The sequence below is a fragment of the Orycteropus afer genome, unplaced genomic scaffold (assembly GCF_000298275.1).
Source record: "Orycteropus afer afer isolate SDZICR_OR568_19922 unplaced genomic scaffold, OryAfe1.0 scaffold00002, whole genome shotgun sequence".
NCBI lineage: Eukaryota > Metazoa > Chordata > Mammalia > Tubulidentata > Orycteropodidae > Orycteropus > Orycteropus afer.
The window spans coordinates 30024599-30035138 of NW_006921589.1; positions in this window are offsets into that span (position 1 = coordinate 30024599).

A 10540-nucleotide genomic window follows, 5' to 3' on the forward strand; every position below is an offset into this window, starting at 1 on the left:
GCGTGCAGCTGAAAACGAGAGGGCCCTTTGGCAGCATCTGCATCCCTGTGTCCTGAAGTGGATGTCAGCACTGCTGTCAGACTGACTAATGTGCTGGCATGTTCTAGCAGCAGCTGCATGTGCCCCCTGAAAATGCTCCTTCTCCCCACAGATAGGCTTTTGTATTTCTAATCCCAGAATCAGAGTGCCATGCATGAAACTGCCACTTCTTCTGATCAGTCCAGAAAATAAACAGTGCAAACTCCAGGCCCTAGAGCTATCAATCTGTTTGTAATTCCAGAAATCCCTAAATATACAAATAAGCGCACTTTTGCACACAACTTTTAAATGGAAATTACTTGAAATGTAAAACATTTATTTTAAAGTAGGGCAGGTAAATTGAGATTTTTGGCTATTTTTTAAAAAGACAATTTTTAGTTTTAAGCCAAGAAAAACAGGAATGAATAATTTTATAATAAACACTAGCTTGTTCACAATTAAAAACAGCATTTGGAACCATATCCAGTTAGCATTTAAAATTCTAATGACTATTATTGCCATATTCCTATTTTATCAAAATATCCAATACACTTCTCTATTCACTGTGATTTCATACTCTCATTTGCAGAGTACTGTGGCATAGTGCCTAAGGCATTTGACTGCTAACCAGAAGGCTGGCGGTTCAAACCCACCAGCCATTCCTCAGAAGGAAGGTTGGGCAATCTATTTCCATAATGATATATCGCCTCAGAAACCCAAGGAGGGGTCACTAGGAGTCGGATCTGACTCAACAGCAGTGAGTTTGGTTTGTTTGGTTTTGTCCTAATCATTCCACTAATCATGTGATTATTAAAAGTCTTCAACAGTGTTTGATTCTTTTAGACAATGTTGAACAGTGACACCATCTTTTAGCAATTTCACAGGACCAGGCAGTATGTCATTCTGTTGTACCTAGGGTCGCTATGAGTCATAACCAACTAGACATTACATGGCACTTAACAACAGCAACATAGACCCCAAATTCCTCTCTCAGGCTAGGGGGACTATATTCACCACATCACACTAGAGGTTCGGTTTCCATTTGAGTCATTTATGTTTGTTTTCTATTTTTTTATAAACCCTGTCTCCTCCCAGAAAGGATTTGAGGCCACTGTTAAGTCAGTTAGTCACACCAGTCCTTAAGAACTTAACAGTTGGTAAAAACCAGTATTTCTGGTTCCTCACTGCCTGTGGAACCTCACAAGTGCTGATTCACACCAATCAGACCTGTGTAGACTGGCTCAGATAACTGCCAATAGAATTTGCCATTCTAGCTTGCTTCATCAGCCAAGAGTGGAGCCAGCCAAAGTCTTAATCACTATAGAAACTATGTCTTTCTTATCATTATAGAATAGCAAATCACTTCCACCAGTACCCCTAACTCTATCAGGAAATAAAAAAAATATTCACTTTCAGAGCAATTGCTCTGAGACATATTGTTCTAGTTCTGAACTGACAACACAGCATAATCACACTTCTGCCAACTCACAGGACACACATCTGTGTTCTGTCATCAACGTACTTTCTTCCCATACCGACAGCTTTCCAGCTCTAGTCTTCCCATTCAAATATTTCTGCTCTTCTACTCAGAGATCTTCCAGGGAATCCCTGCTAAATGGAGAGATGATCAATGTTTTGATAGCCCAGAGACACAGTGTTTCTTCTGGGCTATGAACTTGTTACCTCTTTTTTTGTGTGTATGTAAGGACAACCCTTACATAAGAGCTTTCAGAGAGAAAAAATTAAAAAAAAAAAAAAAAACTGATTTCATAGGAACTGGGGTTAATAATCCAAGTGCCAATTTTCTCTTGAGTAAGAATTAAATCAACATACTAGTTGAAACATGACCCTTTAGTCTTGGCATATTTTGATTTTTTAAAAATGTCATTGCTCACTAAAAGAATATGAAATTTTTTTTTGTTTCATTCCTAAATGTTCTCAGCATTTCAAATTAGAATTTTTTCTTATTTTTCTCTCTTTAGAAACCTATTATGAAGTCTTAGTGGCACAGAAATACCAGAGCATAGTTCCCTGACAATTTACTGTGCCCAGTTGTGGCTGGTCTCAAAGCTCTACGTGAAAATTCTCCAATCCTCCTGAAACCGGTCTTTCTTCATGAGGCATACCAAGATTCCTGATGGAAAGAACAGGAGTTGGCAGTTACGAGCTACTCCCCAGATTGTTCAGGAATTTTCTTCCTTCCCTTTCCTTCTCAAATCTTACTAACTGCAAATCTTCTCCAACACTAGGGTGACTTCAAAGCTTTCAGGAAAAACTTTTCCTCTCAAAAGATTCCAATATTGTATTCTCTCCCTCTGTCAGAAAATCTTTCACCAAAGCACCTCCATATATCCCCAGATCCCGTACAATGCCTGGCACATAGTAATACTGTTCAGGTTACCTAGTGCCACTCTGACAAGAATATACCACAAATGGGATGCCTTTAACAAACAGAAATTTATTCTCTCACAGTTGGAGGCTTTAAGTCCAAGTTCAAAGTACCAGTCTCTAGGAGCTGGGTGAAAGCCCCTCAGCCTCCGGGTTCAGCTATGCCTCCTTCTCCTGGCCCACTGGAGCTAGAGGCTTTTCTTCACTCAGACAGCTGCTGACTGCTGAGGCTAACAAACCCAAGATTGACAAATAAAATGGCACAGTTCCGATGTTACCAAACTACATGGCAGGCCATTAACTCAAGTCCATTTTTAAGTCCCAAGGTCGGCAGAGCATGGCAGGCTGCTGAACATAGCTACATGCAGGACCCAAGCATGCCATAAGCTAGAGACCATTCCCCAAGGCTTCTCCTTATATACAGGAAGCAGAACACAGTCCCTAAAGCAGTTACTCAGCTGCTTGTGGTAGATCCCACCATGGATTTGATCGCCAGTCTCATCATGGGGAATAACTACCATCAGCTGCCCAGCCACTCAACCAGGCCCAGCCAAGTTGACACACAAACCACAAATACCAATCAATGTAATATCAATAATCAAGTAATATCAATCAATCAAGGTGAATAAAAGAAAGAATTCATGAATGAATGATTTTCTTGCTCTTTAATTTCCCCCTTTTTACCTCCAACCCCCTGGGTACCTCTTGCTGAACTTCAAATCCTTCAACCATTAATCCAAAAAGGCTAATTGAAAGGAGATGGAATCTTTAGGAATTAGATAAAGTCAAATTAACTCACTCTAACTACTCTTACAATACTGGAACATTCTACCTTCAGTATTAATTTCAATATATAAAAATAAATACCTAATTTTATCTCAGTAGTGTTTCTATTTTATTCTTTTATTCGAAACAGGTATAATGTTGGGTATTTTACACTCCCAGAGGTCAGAGATTATATCTAATTAGCCAACCTCTATGAGCATATAAACTCTTTAAAAACAATGGTATGTTGTTTTGTTGTTAGGTGCCATCGAGTAGGCACATAGCAAACAAAACACTGCCCAGTCCTGTGCCAGCCTCACAATTCATGCAATACCTGAGCCCATCATTGCAGCCACTGTATCACTCCATATTGTTGAGAGCCTTCCCCTTTTTCATTGACCCTCTTCTTTACCAAGCATGACATCCTTCACCAGGGAACAGTCTCTTCTGACAGCATGACCAAACTAGATGAGACAAAATCTGGCCATTCTCACTTCCAAGGAGCATTCTGGCTGCACTTCTTCCAGGGCAGATTTGTTAGCTCTTTTGGCAGTCTATGGTACTTTCAGTATTCTTCACCAACACCACAACTCAACACTTGCCTGGTAAAATTGCAGAAAATCAGTATTTCTATACAATTACCAAAAATAATGGTATAGAAATACTGATTTTCTGCAATATTACCAGGCAAGAACTAAAGTCTGAAAAAAGAAGACAGAGTTTACAATGATGCTGAGAAGAGTCAACAGAAAAATCATACATTCTCTCTGCCTCTTTATTCTCATCTGTGGTAGTTAAGTTTGTGTGTCAACTTGGCTGGGCCTGGTTGAATGGCTGGGCAGCTGAATGTAGCATTCCCCATGATGAGACTGGTAATCAACTCCCTGGTGGAATCTATTGTGAGCAGCTAAGTAGCTGCCTTTGGGTATGTGCTCTGCTTGCCATATATAAGAAGCAGCTTTGGGAATGGTCTCTAGCTTATGGCACACTAGAACCCTACATGTAGCCGGGTCGTTGCTCCACAGCCTGACATGCTCTGCCGGCCTTGGGACTTACAATGGACTTGAATTAATGGCCTGCTGTGTGGTTTGGTAACATTGGGACTGTGTCATTTTATTTGTCAACCTTGGGCTTGTTAGCCTCAGCAGCCACTAGCTGCCTGAGTGAAGAGATGCCTCTAGCTTCAGTGGTCCGGGAGCAGGAGGCAGAGCTGAAGCCCAAGGTCGAGGGGCTTTCCCACAGCCCCTAGAGCCTGGCACTTGGAACTCAGACTACTAGCCTCCTGAACTATAAGAGAATAAACTCCTGTTTGTTAAGGCCATTCCATTTGTAGTATATTTCTTGTCAGAGCGGCACTAGGTAACCAGAACACCATCCAACATCTCTTTCTATCTACATAGGACTGATTTGAGGTCAAATGATGCAAATAGATTCTGAGAGGTAGAAAGCAATATAGAAATAAAAGCTAATGTTGTTATAATCTTATTACTTTTTTCATAATCATAAGCTTATTAACCTACTGAAGAAGACTAAAGGAAGTCTTGCCATACAATGTTATAACCATAGTTCCATTGCTTAGTCTGCAACCACTCAAAGCACCATTAATTAAAAAAGGTTGGGGTCCAAAAGGAAGCACAACAGCAAGGAGGAGAAATTAGCACTCCAAGACATAGAAAACTGAATGATTAAAGTGCCTTTCAGGAGCTCTGGTGACATAGTCCCTAAGGCATCTGACTGCTAACCAGAAGGCTGGCAGTTCAAACCCACCAGCCACTCCTCGGAAGAAAGGTTGAGCAATCTACTTCCATAGTAATACTGCCTCAGAAACTCAAGGAGGAGTCACTGTGAGTCAGATCCAACTCAATGGCGGTGCGTAAAGTGCCTTCCACCATAAGCCCTCTGAAGTGGAATCTTCTCTGATAACTTTCATGACCACTCCAGCCATTCTCCAGTTTAGTGCCTAGATATATGTAGATTCTATCTGTAGTATTAACAAATGTAAATAATTTGGGAAGACAAGTCAGTACTATCTCAAAGAAGGGATTACACTAGCATGTGTGAGAAAAACTCAGATAACCTCACCAAATGGTGATATTATTTTTAATGCTTTAATCCGTTGTGAAATAATGGCTTCTGGCAATTGCATTAGTTACCTGGCTTTAAGGGTCAGAGTAGATGCCCTAACAGGAAAATGTGTGGTCTTTGTGCAATATGTTTTGTATATTTCAACAGATTTTTAATAATTAATCTGGCTTCTGCTCCTACCATTTGACTGAAGTTGCTCCCTTAAAGGCACCAATCACCAAATCACTAGATTCCATTTTCTTCTTCAGACTTCATCCTTTTTGTGCCCTCAACCACAATCATCAGTGTTGGTTCACTTCTTCCTGAATCCCTCTCTTGAATTCCACCACACTGCACTCTCCAGGTCTCATACTGTTCCTTTAATAGCTTAGTATCTTCTTGCTCCTGCCCTGTAAAACTGAGTTTTCCTTTAAGATTGCCAGTTCTCTTCTTTTTTCTCTCTATGTGGTCTTTCTTGATGATACCATCTTCTCCAAACTTCTACTATTACTCCCACATGTCCATCCATATCTCTAGCTTTAACTTCTCTCTAGAAAGACTTCCAACTACTTGCAGGACATCATACGTTTCATTACAAAACCACTATATTTCATTGGCTCTCAAACTCAGCACATTCACAGGCAAACATATTCTTCATCTTGACTTCCATGTTTCTACAAATATGGCTGCCATCTTGTCAGTCACACCAGATTCTTGAAGATCCACACCTACCTTTTCCATTTAACTTTTCCTGGATGTTCTTCTGCTCAAACCACCATGGTATATATTGCTTATGAACTTATTTATGGCACTTAACATAGCCTCTCTTGTAATTTAGTCTGTTGTACACTTACATTTCCTACTAAATTGAAGACTGTGGTTTACTCAGTTTTGTGCACCTTGCAGAATCTAGTGTAGAGTCTGACACATAGTAGGCATATTTAGTTGAAAAGATAACAGTGAAATGTATTCATTGTTACATTTTATTCACATTTTCCACTGTCGTTTGTCATCTACAATCAACAACAGTGAGTAAAAGTATATTTAATCTCAATACTCTGAAGAAAACTACCATAGAAACATTCTAATTAATACCATAACTTGTGAAGCTCTTGTACTGAATTTATTGTGTGTGTTGCCCACATTTTCAGTCATTGGTTCTGGGTGGGGGGACTATACTTGGAAGGGACACTGAAATGTGTAAGGAACCAAATTCACGTCTCATGTGCGAGTTATTCCCTTGGTTTGCTTTCTCAGTAGTGGAATCCCTTCTCCAGTTCCCTATAATTTGCTAGTCCTGCTATTACTCCCACGCTTGGTTATGAGAGCTCTGTATTGTGTAAAAGCTACATTCAAAACATTGCAATTTAATTCAGTGAAAGCCCTCACCTCAGAGGGTGACTCAGCATTGTAATTATGCCTACGTGCTGATTGCTTCACCAACTCTGAGTTTGTGTTGGCTGAAGTTAACTAAGCCTGGATCACAGTTTTTAGGTTGGGGCATTGATTTTTCTTTTGATAGCAGAATAAGCACCATAATTGAGGGTAAAATGGTCAAGCTTCCTGATTTCCTGGCCTGCATTCCTAGGCCAAATGCAGGGCTTAAAATCCACCAACAGGAAGAGAGCAGTTGTTGGGTTTATTATAGCCTGGAGAAATGAAAGGAAGCTTGCACCAACCTGCACTCTGCCGTAGGTAGACGTTTAAGAAACTTAAACAAATCATTCCATTGGTCTCTTCTTACTTAAGGGTTATAAACAGGTAAATAAATGGGGCCCTACCTCAGCCCCAGGGTATTTTCCAGATTCATTATTTTATAGAGGGGGGAAAGAAAAAAAGCTATCCATGCCTAAACCTGCATTTTTCAAGACCACTTCATTCAGCTCAACAGTTAATGCTTTATGTCCAGCTAATGGACAATATAAAGCAAAAACATATATACCAACACTATTCATGTGTGAAAAGTTTAATTTACTGAGTCAGTCAGGAATGCTACAACCACAGAATTAAACATGCATTTACAACTCAAATTTGTTTCATATTTAATGGTAGACAACATCTCAACCTAATGTTCGAACATTAGCTGATTGTTTGAACATTAGCTGAAATAGATTTTCCCCTGAAACAGTACTGCCAGGTCAATTTGAATAAAGTTCTGATGGTATCATTCATCTGCTTACTGCTCTCCACTCCCTACAATCTGAGTCCCAACTACTTCAGTTATTTCTGACTCCTTTCTCTTCACATTCCCATAATCCAGATACTCAACACCCCCAATCCTGGATAATGGATTTGTGCTTTTACATAATTAATGGGCCATTCTCTGACTCACTCTCAGACCTTAGCTCAAATGCCACCTTCTTCATAGACGATTCCTTGAGTCTCTCTCTTCCATCAATTATTTCACTATATATGTACCTTTCAAATAATTTTCATCACCTTCTAGTTTGCATTTTTAGTTACTTCTGCCTATTTTGATTTCCCTGCTAACATAAGCTCCTTCAGGGTGAAAAAAAAAAAAAAAGAAAAAGAATTCTTTTTTTATATACTTAGAGCATATGCTACAATTTTTGCACATCTAGGTCCATTAAAATACTTTGAAATAAAAATGCAAAAACTTTCCAAAGTACAGATGAGAAGGGAAAGTCCTAGATGGTTTGACTGTACTTTGTAGGTCAAAAAGGTCTGAGTTTTCCCTCTAAGTTAAGAGTAACGACAAGATTAGCATGGCCTCTCAGAACATGCAGCTCTTTTTCTCTGTCTTTATCTCTGACCTGCTGCCTTTCCTCTAAATGAGCCACTCCATGTTTGCTCTATGCCAGACTTTTTCATTGTCAGTAGTTGTCCTTCAGCGTACAGTGACTTCACAATTTCCATAATGTGTCAGAAGTTACCATGAGACGCCCATTTTATAAGTTACCATGAAAAAGAGCAAACAATTACCAGTAAGTAGCAATTCCATTCTTCTTATTCTTAAACAATGCTAGAAATCTTGAAGCAGCCAGCACATGGTCACTGATGTCTTGCCAAGTCTTCTTACATTATCAACTTCATTGATATCAAAGCCAGACTTCATCATCATCTACTATTTATTCAGTTGCCACAAAATGCTTGGCCTCACACTAAGCACTTGAGTAAAAATGTACCTTGTTCTTGGAATTTCCTTCTAAGTCAAACCACACTGGCATGAACTGTCACTAATAAGTTACAAGACTGAATTTTCTCAAATAAGTCAGAAGTTAAATTTTCAAAGCCATTACATTGGAAAGAAATAGAATTCCAATGATGCCGCCATTGCTTAAAGTCACTTTACAACTTCCCTTTTGATTTGTTTGCAAAGTCAATTTATGTACCATAAGAAGCAGTCTTGTATCATATTTTATCAGATTTTATTTTAACCTCAAGTGGCCTTCTCCAGCTTGATTACCTGGACCTGACTCCAAATGACTGTTGATGACTTTTGAAAATCACATCCATCCTCAGATGATTTTTTTTTTTCCACAACTAAGAGCATTCCAAAGAACATACCAGAGGTCTTAAATGCAATACTAAAAATATATTGAATAATAGCAGCATTATTAGAATACATATATAATCTTCTGGGAAGGGAAAAACACTTAGAATGTTTGTGTTTAGACACATATTTACTTTATAGTCACACTTAGCACATTTCAAAAAAAATAAATAATCCAGGAACTTTTTTTCTTGCATATATAAATATCATCTTTTTAAAAAGTATTCAATTAATAAGAATACATTCTCCTCATGAAAATTAACTTAGGTGGGAAAAAAAAATTGAATCTAAGGACCAACAGACTCAGCAAAACTTTGAAACACACCTGAAGGCTGGGTAGTTGTGGGAGAATGGGCCACAGATCTTAGTTGTTTCTTATGATACAGTTTAATTTTGTATTGGTACTATAGGATCTTGCTCTATTGTTTTAAATTATATCAGAAGGTTAACAAACAACCTCCAGGTGACTGGGATCTTAAAAGCTTGCAAGTAGCTATCTAGATGCAACAATGGGTCTCTCCTCGTCCAGAGCAAAGAAGAATGAAGAAAACCAAAGATTCATGGAAACAATTAGTCCTAGCAACTGGTACACCATGCAATCCGCAGCCTACATGACTATGAGACCAGAAGAACTAGATGGTGCCCAGCTACCACTGTCAACCACTCAGAGGGGCATCTATGTAGGAGACCCTGGATAGAGTGGGAGAACAATGTGGAACAAAACTCAAAATCATTTGGGGGAAAGAAAAAAGGAGGGGAGGACCAGGTTTGCTGGTGTGATGGAGCCTGGTGGAACCACTGAGACTATGGTCCCTAGCTTCCCTTCAGGTCTGGAACTGAACCCACTCCTGTGGCTTCCAGACAAACAAAAGACAGGCATATGAGCTGAACATTTACCTGAAGTAGATAGACTCCTTGGAGAGAACAATCATGGGAGAAAGAAGGGCTGTTTACACACAGGGAGAGAGCTCAGGGGGCAGGAGTGCATGGAGGGACAGAAACAGGGAAGAGGTGACTGTCGGGAGGAAGTGGGAGGGAAGCTGTTACATTGTGGTAAATTGTAGTCAATGTCAAGAGACAAAGTGTACGTGAACTGCTGTATGGAAAGTGAATTTGCTGTGTAAATTTTCACCCAAATCACAATTAAAAAAAAAAAAACCTCCAACACAGTTGTTTTGCCTCTCCATAGATACTCTCCAAGTCTGATACATAAGCACTGGAACTTTAGCTCCCTCTGAACTTGAAGGCATTAAGACATGCAATCAATGGACTCCATGGGGTCTTTGAGATAATATAGGGTGTCATGTTACACAGTATAATGATCAAGGACTAAAAGTAAAGAAGTAGAGTCAGTTTCCTGTGTTGAATAAATATATTTTGTGGGGACGCTATGGATTACAAATACTTTGGACTTTTCAACTGTTTGGCTAATCTAATGGTTTAAGAAATCTACCTAAGATCATCAAAACAAACTAAGCTACAAATATGCTAAATAAGTCCTGTAAGTAATACATTGCGACTGGAAATGTGCATAATTATGATTATAAATACCATCTCTCTACAATCAATGCAAAGGATAAAAGCCTTGAGCCCCAGGCTTACAGATGAGGAGAGACAACGCAGGGACGCCAGAGTAGCAGGCTGGAAGAGCAGGGAAAGGGATAAGAGCCTTGAGCCCCAGGCTTACAGGTGAGGAGAGACAACTCAGGGACGCCAGAGTAGCAGGCCAGAAGAGCAGGAGAAAGGGGATAAAAGCCTTGAACCCGGACAGAAGAGCAGTCAGCCCCAGAA